The 24266-nt window shown below is 38.6% G+C and overlaps 1 protein-coding gene across 24 annotated transcripts in view; it reads right to left on the bottom strand.

The window, feature by feature from the left end:
- Positions 1 to 24266, bottom strand: part of SOX6 (SRY-box transcription factor 6) — a 445473-nt gene that overhangs the window by 363160 nt on the left and 58047 nt on the right. For all 24 annotated transcript variants that reach the window (XM_073347430.2, XM_073347425.2, XM_073347409.2 and 21 more), the window contains one exon: positions 18612 to 18682. The gene's annotated coding sequence lies outside the window, so the exon portion shown is untranslated. The remainder of the gene's footprint in view (positions 1 to 18611; positions 18683 to 24266) is intronic.

Genomic DNA, 24266 nt, shown 5'->3' with positions numbered 1-24266 from the left:
ACAGCCGCTACAGTGAAGAATGATGCAAAGAATTAATTTAGCTTCTCCACAATGGCCTGGTATTCCTTGAGTGCTCCTTTCCTCAGTAGCATCTGACTTCCATTAAAGGATGCTGTCAAGGTTCCTTCCCCACTCTGAACTCTAGGGCACAGATGTGGGGACCTGCATGAAAACCCCCTAAGCTTATTTTTACCAGCTTAGGTTAAAACTTCCCCAAGGTACAAACTATTTTACCTTTTGTCCTCGGACTTTATTGCTGCTACCACCAAGCATCTAACAAATATATATAACCGGGAAAGAGCCCGCTTGGAAACGTCTTTCCCCCCAAATCCTCCGCAAACCCTACACCCCCTTTCCTGGGAAAGGCTTGATAAAAATCCTCACCAATTTGCATAGGTGAACACAGACCCAAACCCTTGGATCTTAAGAACAATGAAAAAGCAATCAGGTTCTTAAAAGAAGAATTTTATTTGAAGAAAAAAAGTAAAAGAATCACCTCTGTAAAATCAGGATGGTAAATACCTTACAGGGTAATCAGATTCAAAACATAGAGAATCCCTCTTCGCAAAACCTTAAGTTACACAAAGACACAGAAACCGGAATATACATTCCATCTAGCACAGCTTATTTTCTCAGCCATGTAAACAAAACAGAATCTGACGCATATCTAGCTAGATTACTTACTAAGTTCTAAGACTCCATTCCTTTCTGTTCCCGACAAAAGCATCACACAGACAGAGAGAACCTTTGTTTCTCCCCGCCCCCTCCAAGAAAGTATCTTGTCTCCTCATTGGTCGTTTTGGTCAGGAGCCAGCGAGTAAAATCTTTTGGACAATATAAGCTATATGAAAACTTGCCTTAAAGATAGGTAGCAAAACTACAGTTTTTGTAATTGCTGTTTATACACTTCATTATGTCATGCATTTTCAAAAGTGGATCCCTTCACGTAAGAATGCAAGTGTTACTAAACAGCACATTTTTCAGTATTGTCTGCAAGACTCTTGCTCCTTGGCCTTTCTTCAGTAGACGTTGCTTAGCTTGCTAAACTGTGTCCTGATTTTGTCATATGAGCAAACATCAATTTTGCATTAGTATTTGACCACTAAATTCATTTTCACTTGCCACTATACCCAAGTGTGTAGAGGTAGAATATAATCCATTAATCCATTGCTCCATCTTTGCTTCCGAATACTTTGAACTACTAATGACTCCAGACTCTTCCTCTTCAAAGTTCAGGACAGTTAAACAAGGTTGTATGTGTCAAAGCTCAAAATTTCTATCTACTCCAAAGCAATCTTGAAGTGACATAGCACAGATTAAAGCAGATGTGCCTCATGAGATGCTGCAAGTTCCTATGATAAACAGTGCCTTGTTTCAAGATGTGATTTTAAAAGCAAAGCAACTGTGAATACAGTAATAATAATAGTCCAATTTAAGCTGATATATGCAAGGTGGGACATGCCTACTGATGAAGTGGCATTTTTGCTAGCAGTCATCCAACCTCAAACATGCAACTAGGAATGGATCTCCATTTGACAACAAAGACAAGACATGCTACACCTCTCGGCCATGTGTTTATTATTAGCATTTTTAGTGGTCTGGGGATGTCAAGATTTACCAAAATACGGCTCTAAAACACACCAAATTCTATCATCCAAAACATGCTTTTTCCATGGAGTTTGTGTTTTTCTATCATTTCCATGTGTTATTTCTGTTGGAAGAACCCTCTTTCTGAGATCATAGTGTAATGGAGACTATCTATTTTACAGTACATAAATTCTTCAGAAACTTGTGTCCCAAAGCCCAAGACAGAGCAGCACAGGATGATAGCGGCAGCCTAAGACTTAGCTAGAAATCGAAAGGATCAAGAAAATTTTTTCACTCTTCCATATATTGGTGTTATGGATCTATCTGGATTCAATCATATGCCACTTATTGATGGTCCACAGATGAAAAATACATTCCCTTCCCCCTATCCCCACTTCACTTCACTCTAACCAGACATATAAGTTTACAGAAAAAAATGTTTTCTGGAGCCAAACATCTGCCCTCCAGGAGATTTAGTGCCACCCTTCTCCCCATCAACCCACTATACTCTTAGAATTTTGTGTGGAATTTTTATTATAAATAGAGGAGAAGGAAATAGAACTGCTGCAGAGATAGATATTTTAAAAATGATCTAATCTTTACTGAGGCACTTCAAACAGATTATATGAAAAAAACAGCTAGCCAACTAAACATTTAACCAACCAATTTAATTGTAGCTTCTCTCTATCTTTTTTTTTTTTTTTTTTTTTTAGCAGAAAGCTTCCCACAATGTGTTTAAAAAGATCCTGGAGAAAGTTTTCAAAAGCACCTATATGATTTAGGAGCCTCATTCCCGTTTTCAAAAATAATGTAGGGGTTAAAAATTTCAAAAGGATTCTAAAGTGCCTAAGTCACTTATGAAAAGGGGAATTCGACACTTTTGAACATTTCACCCATCTTTTCATACTGAGTAAGGAGATAAAAATAAGTGAAGTCGAGTAATAAAACCATGAAGGGAAGATCCTCAGCTGGTAGAAATTGTCATAGCTCCATGGAAGTCAATGGATGACAATTTACCTTAGTTGAGGAATATCTAGAATAAGAGGGTGTAAAATGGAAATGAATTCAAGTGATAATAAAAAAGTACAAAGTAGTATGCAAAACATTTCATAAATGTAGCTATTCTGCAAAATTTCTCAATTATAAATTTGATAGTCATCCACCTTTAACTATCCAGCAGCTATGTAGCAACCCTGTTAAAAAACCTTGTTTTATCACAAAGGGAGCAAAACATTAACATAAAAAAGCAAATACACAAAGACCTATTACAGGTTTCAGAGTAGCAGCCGTGTTAGTCTGTATTCGCAAAAAGAACAGGAGTACTTGTGGCACCTCAGAGACTAACAAATTTATTTGAGCGTAAGCTTTCGTGAGCTACAGCTCACTTCATCAGATGGACGAAAGCTTATGCTCAAATAAATTTGTTAGTCTCTAAGGTGCCACAAGTCCTCCTGTTCTTTTTGCAAAGACCTATTAGGGACTGTTTGTTGTTCTGGAGAATTGCCAATGGAAAATGTTGCTAACTTGTCAGTTTCCTTCTTCCAAAAGAGCATGTCCAGCAACCCATCTACCATAAGATGATATATTTCCAGAGCCAGAGAAGGAGACAGTTCCAAAATTATCAGTCAGGGCTGTCTACAAAGAAGGATCCTCCCACTCAGCTGTATCAAGAACAAGATTCTTCCAAGATGCAAATACTGAACAGAAACTTATCTACCGAATTAATTTGAGAATAAGCTCTGATTTAAAACTGGTTTTATACATACACAGCACACAGTAAGAAAACAAAGATTCCTTCCTCTTAGTGTTAAAACTAGTATACAACCATTCCTCAAAATCACGGCTAAAGGTAATACCTCTTGGCTCTTGTGTCTCCAATATTGCTCTATAGCAGAACTGAAAGAGCTGAAATATTTTGGCATGAAAAAAGAAGAAGAGTCCTGCAGATTGCAATGCAGAAAACTTTGAATGAAGAATAAAGAAGGTGTTTACTGGAAGTCCTTTTGAATCAGCTTGGTAAACTATGCTAAAGATTTAACTTTCTTGGCGAGCAGGATTGGCCTGCATTCAGTATTGACATGAAGAAATGCTAACACTACAGGAATGAGCACAGGATGTGCACATTAGCAAATAGCTGGGGAGATGTACACATGCTAATGGCACATAGTCCTATCCAGATCTGAGGACACTACGCTGTTGTTTGACATCACCAACGTCTGGTTCTGAATTGTCTTACATCTCAAAGGTATTAGTGCAGCTCTGAGCTCTAGTAACCTGGCACTCAACGACTTGTTCCTTAGCTTGTGATTCTGCGTGCCTTGGTTTAAACCACAGGTATCTCCTTGCAACAGCATTATATACCACAGATCTAATGGAAAGGAAATAAGGTATCCACAGACTATGATAATGATTGTTACATTTTTGTATATCTTTCAGTTCTGTGATGCAGACTGACACTGAAGTCAACAGCCATGCAACTGGCTCATAATTTCTACATTTCTTTGCTCTCCAACATAATTTCTATCCAACACTATTTGGATCATAGTGTCCTTTGCTAGGGACACAATCAATACATCCATATTGGTTATATTAGATTTCTGGACTCTATAGCATTTTATCTGTTGTCTCTTCAGCATGTGAGATTTTCTGGGAGTTTCCCCTCTCATAAATCAATCAATTAATCTTCCACAACTTCCCAGATTTAACTTTCTCTCTCTTTATTTGAACTCCTCACATTTTCATATCCTCTTGACCATTGTGTCAAAATATTGAGAGTCTAACTTAAAATCCAGAACCAGAATTCACAAAATCTGAATTTGAGTTCTCTGCCATGTTCAGAGGGCAGGAAAATGAAGATAATTCAAAGAGGGAGGAAGAAAGTATCTATAACTCAGAACTCTTAATATTAATTCAGAAGAGGGTGGAACTCTAGATCTCTTAGATGAGGGTTTTAATTTTTTTTCCTCTTTCCCTTGGAAACTAATTTCTTCTATGTGCTCATCTAAATGAGATGAGAGTCTCTGAAAAATACTAATGTGGGAGTTCACTAGTCTGCTGAGCTTTACTGCTAACCATCCCAGCCTCTCTCTAGCTAGCTACTTATGTGACCATCATCAACATAGTATCTGAGGGCCTCCTCATTAATAAAAAATACAGAAGAATAATTACTAAAACCAACTCTCTCTCTCTTCCCAGTAGGACTAAGACCTGTACAGGTAGAAGAATGTGTTTATTTTGAGTGTAGACTAGATGGGTGTAAATAACTTACGTTACATGTGCATGAGGAGCGACTATGGAAATGCTCAGCCAAAGACGCGAGTTTTGCATTTAGCTCTGAATGCAGTGAGGCCAATGGTCATTACCTTTTGTGGGAGTGCATTCAATCCTCTAGGTCTGGCTCCCAGGAAAGTTCGGTCTCTTACACGCACAATTGTTCAGCAGTTTAATTGATCTGTTGGAAGGTCATCCTCACGTAAGGAGAAGCACTCTCTCAAGCAACTGAGACCAGTCTCATGGAGGGCTTTGAATATTAGGAGAGAGATCTCCTGTTGGATTCCATGTTTAATGAGGAGACACCAAAGCAAACTAAGCACAAATTTGATGTGTTCACAAGAATCTGTGCTACGAAGGGGATGTGGCTGTATTTTGTACTAGCTAGAGGGTTTTTTAGGTTGATTGTGTTCATTAGGCATGAGTAATCAAGTAGGGTGATTAAGAATATGTGGATTATCTTGGCAAAACTGTGACCAACACAATGGGGAGCAGTTTTCTGGCCAGCTACAAGTGGAACTGAGGATTTTTCAGACTTGTGGTTATTTGATTATCCAAAAACACTGAGAAGTCAAAAAAGACCTTGAGGGTGTGAACTACTGTTAGTGGTATATGCACTCAATAAATGGAGATGTTATGGAGAAAGGGATTTCTTCAAAGTGCTTCCCTCTTGCTATCAGCACCACCTATTTTGCCTAGGTTCAGCTTCAGCAAGTTTATTTTCATCCAGGTGCTAGACATTGAGAGAGCTGGGAGCTGGTAACATTTACATCTACCATGAGAAAAAGGTAGAGCTGGGTATTGTCTGTGTATTGCTGGCACTCCATTGTGTGATATCTAACCTCGTTCCACAGCAACTTCACAAAGATATTCAAGATGATGGGGAGAAAAGGCTTGAGCCTTGAGGGGCACCACATACAAGAATCTTGGGAGCTAAGGAATGTTTGGCCAGGGGAGTTTGGTGATCAGAGAGATCCAAGAAGGATGACCCCTTGTCTACTGGAGAAGGTCATCCACCGAAACAGCAGGTGCCCAGATCCAAACCCCAGTTGTGAAGGGCTCGGTACACTGGTAGCTGACAGCTGACATACTAAACCTTTTGCTACCTTCTTGATGAGCTCTCTTCGAAAAGGGAAGTTTGGTACCGGACAGTAATTGGTGTGGAGCCCAGCATTATGTGACTGTTTCTTTAATAACAGATGCACAATTGTATGCTTTAGCGGGGGGGAGCAGAATTCCCTCCCTGAAGAAGGTGTTGGCAGCCTCTGCAAGTAAATGTCACAGATGTTCTCTGATCTCTTTTACTTGCCAGGAAGGGCAAGGGATCAGAGTCAAATGTGATGTGCTTGAATGCTGGTAGTGTTTGTACAACTCCTACCAATGTGAATTTTTAAGAGAGGGTTGTCTCTTTTGTCCTGTGAGATCTGTTGTAAGGAGTGGTCAGAGCAGAAGGGCAAAGTGATAGAAGTGTGAATCTTGTATTCTTTATGTTCACATCCAGCACAAGGATCCAGTCAAGGGTATATCTGGGCTGCGTATGTAAGTCTAGAGAGGGCCCATGAGTCAACAGATCAGGCAGGAGATTCTGTAACGCTGAGTCAGAGACGTTGTCCAGGTTTGCACTGAAGTCTCCTAACACAATGAACCTTGTGAACTTCACTGCCCTGAATTAACTCCTCTGGGAAACCTTTTGTGCCTGAAGTTCTGGTGATTAATAGGATGACCAAGTTAATCTTGTTTCTAGACTCACAGATTAAGTGGATACTCTCAAAGATTGTGTTTCAATGGATCTCTCACACTGGAGTCTGGATAGGAAAATGTTGTCTAGTCCACTTCACCATCTAATATCTGTTAAAGACATTTAAATACTTTCTTAGTAATATTACTTCCTCTGGTTACAACAATTCAGACTGAGATGTCGTGGGAAAATATTTGCTTATCTATAGAGCCTCTGTTTCTCTGTTACTGAACCCTCCATCCTTCATTAGTATTCAGAGTCCCTTTTTTGTTTGCAGCTGGTGGAGAGGCACTTCCCTTTTTGTCCTAGCAGTGATGCAGCAAAGCCTTTTACTGAGAAGGGGATGTCTGACTCACCTTAACTCCTTAGAGTTTGTCAAGTCTTTGGTTTATCTGAGGCTTGAAAGCAACAAAGATCTTGTCATTTAGACTGCTACAAAAAGTCATTAACATTTTGTGCAGCAATTGTTTTTAGGATTTGGTTGATCTTTATTGGCTATTTGCACTGCACAAGGGGAGGAACTTCACAATATGGTTTTGCTGGGAGAAGTATCTTCCTAAAGCAAAGCAAACATCTCTCAAATAGATAAGCTATAAACAAACCTCTTTTCACTGATGCCAGGTTATTACTCCATACTACAGCACAAATGCTGAAAATTATCATCCTGCATCTTTGTGGACACATGATAGGGTACAGCAAGGTGGAAGCCTTTTGGCAGTCTGTCTTAAGTTCAGAAGCTGCCTCCCCGTCTGTGCTAACAATCCCATACCAGATGTTCTGGTAGATCTACAGACTGGCATAGAACAACAAACAAGCTTTCTTTGCAAACTATCTTATTTAACCAGCTCAATTACCTTCTTAAAGGTGGCCTTTAGACCTCCCTGAGACAGAATTATATATCTATTATGTGTTTGGGTCATCATTCATTTGCAATATTTTTCTGATATTTTGGGTCAATATCTATCTCATGGCAAGATGTGATTATCTGAAAACTCCAAATTAATGATGGTGTAATACATCTCTCTGAAATGCTTGAGATCCTTAGAGTGAAAATTATCATCAACACATACATTAATATATAACATTTAAAATTTTAGTATCAGTATTGTTAATATTATTATCCTGCTAAGAAGCTTTTGTTTCATTCCTACTGAATGAAGTATAGAAAAAAATCCAATATCTCCCCCATTTTTTCCATACTATTTTAGAGGAAGAATCTATTTGGATTATACCAACTGCCACTACTTTAATAGGTAGCATCTTCATTTAAATTATGGCTAACTGAAATTTGGGTTTTTTTATATTAATTGCTGATTTCCATAAATTTAATAATAATTCTATCCTATTCATGTTCTCACTGTGGTATCTGAATGTAATTAAAACTAACATTTATGATACCTCCATTTTTTAGGTCACTGCCACTCTTTGGTTTGGGGAATTTACACCAGTAATCCAGGATAGGATCTGATTTTTTGTTCATTTAATGTTATATTTTTAATTTGGAATAAAAGCAACACTGTTAATAAAGTTAGAAACTACCTCAGTAAAGAAAGTCTAATGTTCACCCTCAGATGTATATGTCAGAAGTAGGTGGCTATTGGGTCACAAACTCAGATTCCATTAAGGTTATTGTTTAATTAACTTACTGTACTTGATCTGGAAAACAATGCAAATAAAAATAGCTAACCCCAAAACATATCTTCAGAGAAACAACAGTAAGCAGCAATCAAGCTGGATGCATTTTCTTTGTGAACACAGCATGCTGCACAGTTCTACAGGGGAAATGTTCAACCATAGATACTAAGGTAAGAAGGGACCATTATGATCATCTAGTCATATACAAAAGGAACTTGTGTTAATGTTTTCATATGTTGCTATGGGAGCCTAATATGATTATGGCAAAAATATAAGTAACCAAAGAGAAGAGATTATTTTCATATATATTTCAATTATAATTTGAAATTAAGTTTGCAGTGCAAAATAATGATAGTTGGTAAGAAGTCTGTTGTACAAATGATTACTTGCAAAAACAAAAAATACCCTTTTATTAACAGGAAGGAATTTTCAACTGGACTAGTATGGTTTCAGAATTATATTATTATTTATTTGTATTACAATAGCACCTAGAGGCCCCAACCAGAATCACAGCATTATTGATGAACTTACAGACTAAACAGAGAAGACAGACAGCATGGGAAAGGAAACACAGGTGCAGAGAGGGAAAGTGACTTGCCCACCGTCACACAGCAGAGCCAGAAATCCCAGTCCAGTCCTCTAATCATTTGACCACACCGCCTTTTAAACTCACTGGACCCAAAATCATAGAACTTTGATGAGACTCTTTTTGTGTGTGTGTGTGAGGAGGGGGGGTGTTCGTATTTTGTTTTTACATAGACCCACTAATAAACAAATCCATATTTTTTGCTCTCCCTGCTCAGATTAAAGTTCAGATTAAAGGCTTCAGAGTAGAATGTTTAGGAGTAATTTATAGGCAGAATGGTACTTATCTTAGGAGATCAGGTATTTGCCTTTATTTTCAGGCAGAAATGAGTTGCAAGCAAATTGATCCCTCCCATCTTTAAATTTTGAAACATCAGATTGCTCTCTTGGGTATACTCTCTCTTCCATTTGTACATGTAACTCCCATTAATGCTAATGTTAGTCACGTGTGTTTACAGAGAAAAGAAAATACCCCTAAATTTCAATGTGCTATAAGCAGCTTTCATTGCTAGCATTCAAGTTTATTGGCAACTCTTTTACAACTGCCCCCAAACCACATACTGTATCAGATCTCAAGTCAAGAAGGTTTTTCTCCAAAGAGTATTGAATCACTTTAATGTAGATTCTAGTGCTGCCTTTACTCTACTTTCCACATAGCTGGAAAATTCAGCTTTACTATGATACTATAAAGATGTGAAAGAACTGTAAAAAGCAACTAAAAAATGATCTGTTAGCACTGTAGTGTTCAGTTTACAAAACTCTAAACAGAATACTGATGAAAAATTTTAATGATAGTTTTGCTGTGTTGCCAAGAGGAATAAGACAATTCACTATATTTTTTGTTATAAAATGTAAATTATAATGTCTTTAAGGCATCCGCAATATCTCCAAGCAGGACTGAAGAGAAAGTCCAAATGTCATTATATCTTCTACTAGTTTTTCAGTTATTTAATGTAAATTTGAACAAATTAGCATCAAAATACACATAATCAATACTATTCCAGAAAGGAATTAAGCACACACATGGTCAATGGGACTATTCAGCAACTGAAGTCATAAGTTTCAGAATAGCAGCCGTGTTAGTCTGAATCCGCAAAAAGAGAAGGAGTACTTGTGGCACCTTAGAGACTAACAAATGTATTTGAGCATAAGCTTTTGTGAGCTACAGCTCACTTCATCGGATGCATTCAGTTTTATTTTGTCACTTTTAAATTGCCACTTTTAGGTCTGTAAATCTCCCCACTGTATTTTTCCACTGAATGCATCTGATGAATTGAGCTGTAGCTCACGAAAGCTTATGCTCAAATAAATTGGTTAGTCTCTAAGGTGCCACAAGTACTCCTTTCCTCATGAGCTTGAAGTTACACATATTTAAGTGTTTTGCTCGATTAAAACCTTTTTCTTGTATGCAAACCATTACAACTCAGTACAGTCTTGCATCAGATCATCAGCACAGTACAGAAAGATTTTAAATTAGTGAAATGAGTAATGTACAAAAATCAGACAAAAGCCATGATGCCAAATCTTGCCCCTGTTGTTTTCAGAGTGCAGAGCCTGACCAAAGCCCTGCAGGCATCTGATCCCTGAACCTGGGAAGTAGAATCCAGAGAGGAAAACCTCTGCCTATTTGGAAGTGGCCATGAAGCTACTCTGCAGCCACACTGCATCAACTTGACCCCCGGGCATGGTCCATGAGTCCTCCTCATTCCCCCCCCATGCCATAAGTGAAAGTGAAAGTGCTGGGGAGTGGCAAATATGGGTAGGGCAATGATCCCCTGATATCCTTGCATGGCAGCTGGTGAGACAAAGAATCAGCCCACTGCCTAGAGAGCTAGTTGGCAGCTCCAAACAACAGCTGAGAACAATGGCCCATTAGAGTTAACTATCTGTTCTGCACCTACACCCAACCATGGTCCGCAGGGAGAGAAGAAAAGTCCACTACAAACCTTTCAATCGCCCTCCAATCACCATCACTCCTCTGTTTCTGCAGTGCCTGCAAACATCTATACAATGGTTATTATAGCAGCCTCTACAATGCTTCCATAAACAAGACTCAGAGGCCAGGAGGGTGGAAGAATCGGGGTTCATCAGCACTGTCCCCCCGCCTCCTTTTGCACCTCCACAAGACCCACCCATGAAGTGACCGAGGAGTCATTCCATGCCCCTACCTCTCTGTCCTGACCATCCCAAGAAACAAGTAGGCTGGCACAGAACCCCTTACATGGGGACTAGTGGGGGCTATACGTATGCCTGACGATTTTATTATGATTTTTAGACTCGAGTTTCTGAGCTATCGAGTTCTAAGCCTTCATAGTCTTATGCCTGCAGATATTGGCATGTATGACATTTAAAACTATGGAATACCAACCTATTTTGAATTTGTCCAAATCATTAGTTGTGGAATTTTCCTAGCACTTCATGAATACCACTGTTAATTGAGCAATTAACTCAAAACTACAGAATATGCTGTGATGGCATGATATGATATAAACCATGTAAAAGAAGGAGCAGCCAAGCAACTCAGTATGTTGAAAGATATTAATGAAGTGGCAAAATCTGCCAGAAAAATAATAATGGGTGATTTTAACTACCCCAATATTAACTGGTTGAATAACACATCTGTACATGGTTTAGAGAAGCAGCTTATTGATACTATAAATGTCTTCTTTTTGGAGCAGCTCCTTCTGGAGCTCATAGGAGGATAAGCTCTGCTCAATTTAGTTTTGTGTACAAGAGGCAAGTATGGCTGTTCCCCTAAGCAACAGTGACCACAGCACAATAAGGTTTGAAATCTCAGTAGTAGAGGGTCTTTCAGTGGTGATGAAACCATTAATGGCAGGTGGATGGGTAACGCAAAAACCAAAAAATCCCTGCTGTTTCAGGCTGGAGGCTGTTTAGGAAACACAGAAGAGTTTCTTTACCTGCTGAGATAAACGATCAGCACCAACAGAGACAGAATCAATCCAGCATGTTCCTGGGCGGGGGAGTGGGGAGCAGGGAGTGGCACAGGGTGTGTGCAACATTATAAGGCAGTCTTTGGAATGTGCAAACTCTGCCGAAACACCTTTAACAGGGCAGATTGCAAACTGCGAGCACAACCTGCTGTTGAATTTTAACACAGACAGAGGTAACTAGGAGCACATTAGTAGCAAAGAGACTACATTAGTGTTCCTGCAGACCACCTGCATAAAACAAATCTGGAGTGAAATTGCACAAGTCCTACAGCTATTCTGAGGGGCACAGCAAAGGGATGATAAAACGTGGGTGGCTACATCCCTCTCAGCCTGCGTCCACTGGCTGCACTTACGGTACATCCACAAGCCATCTAGACCAACAAGCAATGAAAAATATGAGAGAGCAACTAAAGAAGTTAAAGAGTTTGCACAAAATTTATACACGTACAATTTATTCATTTCCTATTCTTTACTTTCTCAGTATTAATGCAAGTGCTTTCAAGGGGCAAATCCATGTTGTACCAGGAAATGAATTCCAAAACCATTTGCATGGATTTTCATAGCTGATCTTTGTGGTTTACCTCATCTTTGTTTTAGAGTAACATTTTTAAAGGGATGCTGCACTTTTATCAACTTTTTTCAATTAACCTTAGAAAAACAGGGATTTTCGCTGTAGAATCTTAATTAGGGATTGTGCTTAATTGGTGACATCTCTGCTGAGGAGTCAGGCATAGGTATATACTGTAGATCTAGTACATTCAGGGAACAGTTAACCTTTTACTGCAACATCGCCTATAAGAGTGATTAGTCCTAAGCAATTCTCTTTCATATCAATAAATGAATCAAACTACCCTTGATATATATCCCAGGGAGTGGGAAATAGAAAGAAGCTTACTATGAACAGTTTACCATCCTGGCCCACTTAATAAATTTGACTCAGTAAGATTTCAGACAGTGTTCACACAGACAGTTGGTGTTGTACAGCCTGGCCTGAAGAAAATCCTTCCCTAACAACCTTCCTAGAGTCTTGAGTAATATCTATTCAGACACATTAGGGCTTCAGTTGTGTGATGATTAAGCCTTTCTTTTCTACAAACAATGAGTTCGCAGATGCAAATCACCTGCAGAACCTCTGAGACTGTCTCAAGGTACAAACTGCTGTGAATGCTGTAGAGTACTCTTCTTCCACATTCTTGTTCCAGCTGTTCCATACAAGAATTTCCTAACAGTTCTTGGTCTCCCATGTGTTCTATGCAGCTTGCACAGTGTACTCCGCCCTTGCAAAAGGAGAATTGTTTGGATGAGCATTTGGACTTTTCCCTTACTATTTTGTAAAGATTTTTGTAGGCAGCAGATTGATCTAATGTGGCATACATATGTGGCAGTGGCAGAGCAGAGGGGTCCCCTGCTTGCATTCAGAGCACTGCAGTTCTAAAAAGGAGCATTTCTAAACATATTTTAACTAGAAAAATGTATCCAAAACAACAGGGCTTAACCCTTACCAAAAAAGTAAGTTAGTGACTACATATATTTTTTCTACTCTTGCACAATGTGCTATGAGCCAGTTGGACGCTAATTTCCAACCCAGTGGTGGCTGCATTTCAGTAGTGCCATATATTTGTAGTTTATAAACATTTTAATAGCCTTTAGACGAGTATGAATGTAAATTATTATTTTATATGAATTTCTATTGTGACACCCATTTTGTTGCTTCTAAGGAAATGAAGGAGAAAGGGGCTGTGCATTGTAAATGTAGTCTAAATGTACCCTCCCCTTATTGTTTAAGAAGCAGCATTCCAAATTGAGCACAACACATATTGCTGCTCTAAACACCTACATACTGTACATCCAATTTTTCTTGTCAAGGTACAGTCTGTACATGAAAAGTATACAACAATCGGGAACCTGACCCTGCAGAGCCCTACACATGTGAATAGTTCCATGACTGAATTGGTAACTTACTTACATGAATAAGACTTTCTAGGCAACAGCCCCAAATCAAAGTCCTCCCCACTCACTGTAAGTTTGAGCAAAAGAAGGTACAATATTAACAATGAGTGAATGGAATCTTACAAAAACAACCTCTGCCTGTCAGAATATATAAACCACTATCTCCTCCTGCCTTCTATAATTCCATTAAAAGCCTGTTGTGTGCGTGAATCTATGTCTATGGATGGTTCAGGAATGTTGAAACAGGACAGAGTAACAGGGAGGGAGATTTTGGAGGGATCTTTAAGAAAAAAAAAAAGATAGGCAAAATAGGTACGTAAGCCATAATACCTAAATGGTGTATGCATCTTTCTGGTTGTCTGTCTTGTTTATTTAAGATGGTACGCTCTTTAGGGCAGGCATCATATTTTTGTATGTTTTGCATAGCACATAATACAATGGGTCCCAGATTTCTATTAGGGCATTTGGAAACTACTGCAATGCCAACATTAAATAATAATGATAGCAGTTAGTTCCATCTGAAGATGATCTCTTTATGTTTCTTTATCTGCCATAAAATAATCATAGATGATTCAGCCAAGACAGCCTGTGTTAAGGTACCACTTACCTTTCTCTATAAAGAACAGGTTCTTTTAACATTTCTATTGAGAAAGGTAAGGGATAATGTGATGGAGACCTTTTTGAAAATGCTAATGGATTATGTATGTGACAAAGAAAGAAAATAAAAGAATCTTTAAAATAAACTTTCTAATATTTGAATGCACTAAAGAGTTGAGCTAGAGAGCGGAGAGAGATGGTGTCCCCCAGAAATTAATGTATCATAAACCAGCAGATCATTTGTTTACGATTAGATTGTAAAGTAGGGAAGCCTCAAATCCTTAGAAATCTTCATTTACATAAAGACCTCTTCAAAGATGCTTTATCTTAATTTACCTCTGTATCTTTGTTGCATCTTAATACATATGAAACTATTCACAACATTTCATAGATTTTATCTTTAAATCTAAATGCATCAGACAAAGGACAGAAATGTATTTGGCTAGCTCCTCATTTAGTGTAAATCCAGTGACTTCATTGGAACCATGCTGATTTGTATCAAGGATCTGACTCCATTATTTCAAAAAACATAGGTCTTCGAAAATATATATTGTTGAGTTCGAAGCAAAAAACTTGATCTGTTATTGACAGCAAATGTGCTGCAATTCAAGAAAGGTCTGAACAAACAAGATTTGACACAACATTGTATATGATTGTTTAAATACACAAATTCCAGGTGTTTGTTTCACTATTTATAATAAATACTTGCTTTTGAAACATTTTTACTACATCCTTTTTAAAGCCCTCTGACTTTAAACAAAATTATATGGTATCATTTTCATCATATTACCAAAACAGGCCTTTCATTGAAGAGTTATTGTAGCAATACATTAGAAGTTTCCTGGACTTTGCTGATGTCCATTCAAGAAAGGCTTTTCTTCATTTATTGATGTTCTCATTAAAACTGTATATGTGCATAAAACCCATCTCTGTCATACACACACACACGGGTTAGAATAAAATGTAAATACAGAAAAAAAGAATGTCAGAGGCTACCTGGTGCTGAAAGGATGTATGTATAACTGCTAGAGTACAAACAAAAAACCTTTCATAAGCTCAGAGCCATTAAAAATATCTTTCTATTTTAATATTTATAAATTTAAATGACTCTTGCAATTCACCACTGAACAAGTCTACCTATGAAAATAATTCAAAATATAAAACCACTTTAAGACCATAAAAGTAACCTTGAGTTATGACAATAACTCTGTGGGAAATATAGAAAAGGAGAGAAGTCATATTTTCTATGCAATTTGTATGAGTCATCAGTCCTATTTTCTCCTGAATGAAACTGGTTAGCTATAACAACAACAAAAAACAAAGCTGTCTGAACTGGGTGATCCAAGTAATTATATGTTACAGTATGAACACATTTATGACAAAACTTTCAAAAATTTGAAAAAAAAAAAAAGATTATATCATCCCCTGGTTGAAACAGCTTCTGAACTGATATAAACAGATATTTAACAGACACTGCAGTATACCTCTGTGGAAAATATATGAGGTAACTCTTAACCTTTCTAGCAGTGATTTCTACTCCTGCACCAATTTTTGGCCCACCAAATTATCCACATTATAAGAGTGAAAGACTACTGTAACATATCTAAACATTACATCTTAATTTTTTTAAATGCACTAATGAGATGCGTATGCAACTAAAACATCTCATGATCGCTTATATCTCTTGTCCTTCTTATGCTAATCCCTCACACCTCCAACTTTTCTGTGTCATACCTTGCTGTGTTATGTCTAAGTTAGGTCCTGATTCTGCTCTGATTGCCTTCAATGGGGTCACTTGCATGAGTTAAGATTTTCAAAAATCATGCCTTTCTCAGAAAGTAAGCTACTTGAGGCAGCAGCCAGACTCATTTTGGCTGTAAACCACCACAAATCCTTATGGCAACATAGAAATTATCATAATTTAACAACATCAATTGACCTATTGTATGCTACATTGCAAATCTTTGCAATTTCAGAAAGCTACAGAGCAGTTTTTTGAAGAAGGCTTCGTCCACTGCTAATATAGAACTTACTTCAATACTTTTTATAGTATCTGAGAAGAAACTGGACAGTACCAAGTCAGTTTTATGTTCTAGATTTTATTTTTAGCTTAAGTGAATTTAGACCTTGTAAATGCTGCTGTACTTACTGATAACCCTAAGTGCTAAAATAAGCCATCTACCCACAGAACACGGACAGTCAGAAACAGCATTAGCTCCTCCACACATCCTATTAATTGGCCTCAGCCCTGATTTACAGAGACCACCTCTAGAGTCTAGATGGTAGTTGAGTTTATATATTCATTCACTCTTTGACCTCTCTGCTGAGATTGCCAACAAGTGTGCCAGCGGTGGTGGTGGCAGCATTGTCAGACATGGTTATCTGTCTTCCAGGAATTGTACTAACACCATAGGCCAGCTTACAGGTGCCAGATGGCAATCATTTATACTGCTTATTATAGAGTTCTTTCTAATGTATTTATTTGACTGACCTAAGTAGGACTACTTGTTTTACATGAACAGTATTTTAAAGGCATATTTATGTTAATTTTTAAACAACTTCTGGTCACTACCAACCTGGGCAGGATTTAAACAAAAGGCCTGAAATAGGATTATGACAAACATTTATATCACGGTACAACTTCATGATGCTGTATGGACTAACAAAAGAATTTTTACAGCCTTCCAGTGAGTTAGATTAGTACAAGGGGCAATGTTTAAAAAAAAAAAAAGACACCATTTATTGCCCCACAGTATTTGTTTTACCATAGTATATATCGAACTTCCTATACTTACTTAGACTGAGAAATACCTGGGCTACAATGATAAATTTGGCCACTATTTGCAGCACATGCTGACATTTTTTATTGCTACATATTTTACAGAGGAGGAAACTTAGGCACAGAAAGACTAAGTGATTTTTTTTAAAACCAGAACTGTGCAGTGAGTCCTAGGTAAAGTCAGGATTAAAAATAATGAGTTCCTTGATCTCAGTCCTATGTTCAGTCCATGACTCTACACTGCCACGATCAGACATCAGAAATCTATTTTTCTAAGATTTTAGTAATTTTGTTTAAATGAATAATTTTATTTCTTAACTATTATATATTTTCTCCAAATTTGATTAATAATTTTCATTAAAAAGAAATATAGGTTGATAGATTAGTAAGTGAAAGGAATTTAAAATACAAGTGTCTGCCGAGGGATGAGTGGTAAGGCACTCTTTTGTAAGAAGAAAGTGATAGTAACTTGAATGTTATCTGTCACAAATTGTGAGGTTTGATCATGTTTCTTTCTTTGGGGGAAAAACAGCTGTTCTCCCATTTCATCATGATTTTGTGCACAACTTTAGCTGAAGTTCAATAAACAAGATTTTGTGTTTTAAAGTTGTTGTGTTGTGTTGATTTACTCCATTTATGCAGCACCATCTTATAGTAAGGTACACAGTTTGTCAGTTATTATTTTTGCCCCCTTCCCATGGGTTCCCTCTTATCACATCTGGCTACATCCAAACACTAAACAAGTTATGGTACTGAAAATTTTCTGTGCCTTTATTCTGTAGATGCCTTTTCTTCCCTACTGAGCTTCTTGTCTCTAAGGCTCCCAATTCAGAAAAGCACTTAAGCATGTGCTTAAATCCCACTGACTTCACTGAACTTAAAACACATACTGAAGTGCCTTCCTGTGTCAAGGCCAAAATGACTACACATTCAGGCCTTTTTCTGCAATTGTAAATGTCAGCCTCCTCCAAGTTAAACATGAATACAACTCTGTTTCAGTAGTCAGAGGTTTCCCTGGCATTTTCACAATAACCTATGTGCATTACCTCCAAGAACTCCACCTTCCTGGCATTGGTGCCCCCATTTGCTTCCAGGCACATATCTCCATCACTGCAGCAAGAAGGACTGCTGACGTAAGCCACAGGGTCAGCACAGATTCACAGATGTTATAAAATGATAAGCATTATATAGTTACATCTCAATTACTATTGGGAAATTCAACAGACATACCGAGATGAGGGCAGCGGTGCTCACTCCTTAATTCAGGTATTTATATCCACCCTGAGAGACTGAAATGTAGGATTGCACAAGAACTCCAGAGGGACATTGACTCCTCCCTCCCCTCCCTGCCCCTCAAAAAAATAAAACGTTTCTAAGTAGCTTGATAAATCTCTTAACAAGACATTCTGACTAGTGAGGTCCAAGGATGGTATTTTAATGTTGTGCCTACTTTCATGTTAAAACTGTTTCAGACATACATGCAAATAAGTAGTGTAATAAATCAATAAATACTTACAAACACACAAGAAAATCAGCCCCAGCACCCAGAAATCACTGGTGAGTTGCTTTTGAATTCATGAAACTGACCTGAAAATGTAGAAAGAAAAAAGTTACAGCAAAGAACGGACACATTTAACTTCTTTTTTTATTGTAGGAGAGAGGCATTTTCTAACTATGAACTAAACAAAATTGCAACCAGCACTGTTGTCACCATTTCAACCAAATAATTTACACAGAATTTGTTTCCAGGAAGCCAATACCACGACAAACAATTATTTCATTGTTCTACATCTTACACCATAGCAACCCAGTCCATTATGGCTTGTAAGAGCTGTCAGAAATAACAGGCATGGTTATCTTTTTAATAGGGAAAACAACAAAGAGAATTTTTAAAGGGTTATGGGAACACACATTACTTTAGAAAAATCTGTTGGTAATAGTGTTTTGTAGCTTAACTGTTTTAATATAATATCTTTTTGGTATTCTAAATTGGAATACATTTAAGGTAACAGTCATACAACAAGAATGTTTTTGTTCTACCTAAGGTCTAGATCCCATTTAGAAGCTTAGCCTAGGTACAATGCATTCAGTATAAGGCATGATTCAATCCAACATTCTTTTTCCTCCATACCCTCAGTTCTGGCTGGAAAGGTAACAGATGCAACTCAAACCCACAGAGCTTGCCTTATAAAATTCTTTAACTAGCACAATGACTCACTTTATGCCTCTAAATATCCATGGTTTCCTCTCTCCAGAACCCCCATGCATTAGAAGGTAGTTCGGCAGTTTATTTTTATTGTTTGGTCTACATACAGCACATTTTTAGTTCTTGTGAAAACAAAGAAACTTTGTTTCAAACCCCTTGTTTTATTTCCAAAAATGTGGGAGATGGATATGGGTAACATTAAACTGAAAATAATAATGGGCCTGGGCTACTAGTTTAGGTCAAAATCTTTTTTTGTTCCTTGGGAACTATCTGATTAATTTGCAGTTCATAAAATAGTGGGCGTAAGTTTAGTGTAAAAAACATCTAACTATACTGAAGATGAAATCATCCGTTTTGTTACCCTTCAGTAATGTGTAAGAAACACCTTCCCACCACATTTCTATGCCCTAAAGTGCACATTGCACAATATTGCACATTGCCTAGAGATAAGGAGAGAATACCAAACTTATCTCGATGTAGAATATCCTCCTTATCCCATCCACCCACCCTGAACTGCATGGTATTCATTCCAGTGAAGCCCTCCCCCACTCCAAAAGTACACATCTAATTGTGTCTTCTCTCCTGTAATGCCAATACAGAGTCAACAAATCTCATTTGCCATATCATTGCAGTGTTATTATATATGTTAAAAGCAACTCTGAATCTCATTATCAGTTGATTTATGCCATTAGTGTGCTTTGGAGCCACCAATTAAACAAGGACAGTGGTTCGTAAGGTCACAGTTAATTAATCTGAAAGAGTATAAATACACTTTAATGCGCACCACCTCAGAGGGAATTTAGGAACAAAGCACCACCACTTCATGGTGGACAAGCAATTAGGATGAAGGTTAAACACACAAAATTTAAAATTTAGCCTCAACGTTCAGCTAAAATTAAAACTATAGAAAAAAAATTAGCCTGGAAATATGCATGTTACAACATTAATGTTTATGACAACAATGCAAGTAATGAGAGACAGAACAGGGCTAACTGTGCCCAGTGATCCTGAGCAAATTAAAGCCTGTTGTTGTTCAGATAACACCTCAAAACTGGCAATCAGCTGCAGGCTGCACCATTATGCAGCTAGTCAGGCTGAAAAAAAAATAAAATAAACAGCCCAATCTATTCAAAATGGTTTCACCTTAGCTAGGTTGTTATATTTAGTACATCGTGAAAAATAATAAAAAAATATTTTTCCCTTACTAAATTAACCAAGGAAATGTGAGGGTAAAATAGCGCATCCCATATAATACATTCAAAGTACATCAACAAAATGTGCAGTAATGTAGCAGCAGTCTACCGGTACAACCAGACTATAAGTAACAATAGTGAAAACACTTATTTACAGTGCAAATTCAAAATATAAAGTACCTTGACTTTAAATGAAGGAAAATTAGAGACATTTACTAAAATCACGACTCATTTTACCATGCATAGTTATTGGATCAAAAGAAAAACAATATTGCAAATATAAAACACCTCATTACTTTATTAATTCAAGTGGTTTCAAGACTTTTTCTTTTTGTATTTGTAGTCAAATGCTCTACCAGTAAGCATTGCCCCTTATTCTTTTCCTACTTGGTTTAATAGATGACCATTTTTCCAATCGAAAGACTAAGGATGCAGCTGTGAAAGGGAAACAATCTTTCCCCATCATCAGAAAGTTAACATCACAAGTATTAAACCCATGCTGAATATATATTTTTTAAAACATGCATTTATTTTTATTGATTAGATAAGGTAGTATAGACTTGTCAAGGTAACCCACTATTCCATGTGTAATATGCATCCCTCTTTGTAGCTTATCCATAGAGGACATAAGTCTGCCACTACTGCCTGATACCAGACAAGATATTTGTGTTTCAGCTCCAGAGATCTTTGGTTCAATGACTGAGATGAATGGTCATTGCATAAACACAAGAATAAAGTTCCTCTTCAGTGAAGTATTCCCACTGATTTCTATGGTACTACTCCTATTAGTAACTTAATTGAAATGTGTGTTTGTAGTCAGAATGCTGTACAAACTGATGTCAGAGCTTATTCTTACACAGCTTTTTGGAAAGCTACTAGCATACTTACTGAAGATTAGCTTGCTCTTTTTTTCAAAAGGGACAGAAGTGAAGCTTTAAAAACAAACAAACAAAAAAACAACAATCCTGCACTCAGATTCAGACGTTTGCCAAAAGGTGCTCCATATTTAAAGGCCACTGCTCCCCAAACCAACCAAATAAATTATATGCTTTCTTCTGTTGACTCTTTTGTCCCACCACTTTATTATAAACGCCACAGTGAAAGGACCTTGCACCACACCAATCAACTCCAGCATCATGGCATTGTAATGCCCCAACCAGCAGCAGCCACCATGCAATTGGGGCATGGCTAGCATGCAGGGAAAGGAGAAAGCAGAAGATGCAGTGCAGTAGATCTCTATAGCGCTTAGAGTCACCTGCCACAACCACAGCACATTCGCTAGTACAAATACATTTTGAGAGCACCCTGTGAACAGCCAACATATTGGGTGATGGAATAAAAACAGCTGAAACACACTACTGTTAAAACATCAGGAAAGGTGAACAACAAAAAATTTAAGCTGGGATTTTCAAAAAGGGAGTTAAGGTGCCCAACTCTCACTGAAAGTCAATGGGAGTTGGGTAAATAACTCCTCTTAGCCCTCTTGGATAATCCCAGCCTAAGAAGCCAGACAAAGTGGCATCTTTTAAATATGAGGGATTACACCAGGGCAAATGCCAAGCAGATAGAAGTTACCCTTGAAAACAATAAGGGTATGACTACACATCCCGCAGCAGTAAGCCTCCCAGTGCGGGTCAACAGATTCAGGCTTCCAGGCCTTGCACTCGCACTATACGGCTCTTCTGAGACCACTAGCACAAGCCCCACAAACCCAACTCTATCTGCCCAGGTTGGGAAGCTCACTGCTGCAGGCTTTGTGGGTATATCCTAAGGGCTCTAGGTGTCAGGAGGGATGTACAGAATTCCAGACTAACAAAAAGGAAAACAACAAAATTCAATGGGTCTGGTTTGAAGGAAAGTTTATTATTTCTCCAGTAGATACATACATGTATATATTTATAGGGTGAAATCCTAGCACCATTCATATCAACGAGAGTTTTGCCACTAGCTTTAAGTTGGGCTGGGATTGCATATACAGACTGTATATACAAAGACTACTGGGACAAATTATACCCTCAGAGGCATAAGCACATCTCCCATTGACTTCAATTAAAGCCATGCACATAAAACCAAGAATTTCCAGGAAACTTTCTGAGAAATTTGCTTTACAAAAGTCAGGCTTTATTTGCAAAACCATACTCATGCAAATAAAACCATGGGCATAAGAGAGACTACTTTCATTACTAAAGGTTTTCAGGATCAAGCCCACAATACTTAAAGTATCACTATAAATACCAGCAACCAAAGAAACTTCTGACAAAAACAGGATTTTTTTTTTAGTTTCTTGTAAGTGAGCCCTCTTCCTCCTCAATAGCTTTAGTGATTCCAAGCAGAAAATAGCTTATATTAACATATGATTTTACCACATTGCTCTACAGAAAGCTGAGAGCATATTCATTTAATAAAAGCTTTCAATAACAATAAAGGACAGTGGTTATTCTAAGATAACCAGATTATACAGGTAGTGTGAATTTTCTGCAGACAACCATCAGTGAGCACAAAAGAAGCCTGCATGTAAAAAATGGAAGCAGTTATTTACAAGAAAGCATGGTATCATGTTATATCATTTAAGAATGTGGCCTATCATTGTGGGCTGCTGGGACCAAACTATGTACCATTCAACAACTGAGTTCAGGAAAGGAGAGAAGCCATTTTTGAGTCAGTCTGGAGCCAGCCAGGGCAAGGGCACGGCAGGCTGTGTGGGGAGCTGGTGAGTGTCAGGCCTGCATGCAGGGTTCTCCCCACAGGCGCAGACTTCTTCTGGTGCCGGTGGGTGCTCGACCCCCTTCTGCCCCCGGCTCTGCCCCGACTCCACCCTTGCCCCCCTCCTGCCCCCATTCCAACCCCTTCTACAAAGTCCCTGCCCCAACTCCACCCCATCCCTACCTCTATTCTGACCCCTTCCCCAAAGTCCACGCCCCAACTCCGCCCCCTCCCGCCCCCATTTCAACCCCCTTCCCCAAATCCACACCCAGCCCCGCCTCTTCCCCTGAGTGCATCACATTCCCACTCCTCCCCACTCCCTCCCAGAGCTTGCTACAGCTGTTTGGCAGTGGCAAGCGCTGGGGACGTGGCGCGCTCAGGGGAAGAGGAGGAGGAAGAGGTGGTGAGGCAGGGAGCTTAGCTGCCGGTGGGTGCAGAGCACCCACTAATTTTTCCCCATGGGTGCTCCAGCCCCGGAGCATCCATGAAGCTGGCGGCTATGGTTCCTCCTGAGAACTGGCCTCTAGGGACCTGAAAGAAAGATCCCTCAGCTGGGCTTTTCCTTCTCCACTGATGATTCCCAGGTTGTAGAGTTTTTCTAGGAAACTTCCCCAGCCAGGCTGAGTTACCCCTCCAGCTCCCTCAATGAGACCAGTCAACACATGGTCAGCTCTGCTCTGTCTGCTAGTCCAGGGCTGGTGCCTGCTGAGTGTGTGTCTGAACGCTGAGCTAGGAGGCTACAGTTTGGATTTTAGTACAGTTGCATAATCTGCACCTTAAGCCCTGCACCCCTTTATGGTGAGGGGAAATCCTGGGACCAAAGCAGCCTGATTCCTGCCTGAAGAGGATCCCTGCCAGCAGAGATCAGCCCCTCTGCAGTGACTGAGGGAGTCCAGAGTCATCTCTGAATCTGAGGATCATTCATGGAGTTTGTGAGTGCACCATCTTTTAGTTAGTCAGTCAGAGAATTTGTTTTGGGGACTCCCTACTCCCTGAATTGTGTCCTCAAGCCAGGGAGTAAGGGTTTGGGGATTTTATAACCTGCTGCATATTAAACCTGTGGAGGGAT

The sequence above is a fragment of the Lepidochelys kempii genome, chromosome 6 (genome assembly GCF_965140285.1).
Source record: "Lepidochelys kempii isolate rLepKem1 chromosome 6, rLepKem1.hap1, whole genome shotgun sequence".
In the NCBI taxonomy this organism is placed as follows: Eukaryota; Metazoa; Chordata; order Testudines; family Cheloniidae; genus Lepidochelys; species Lepidochelys kempii.
This window is presented reverse-complemented; position numbering and strand designations above follow the sequence as displayed.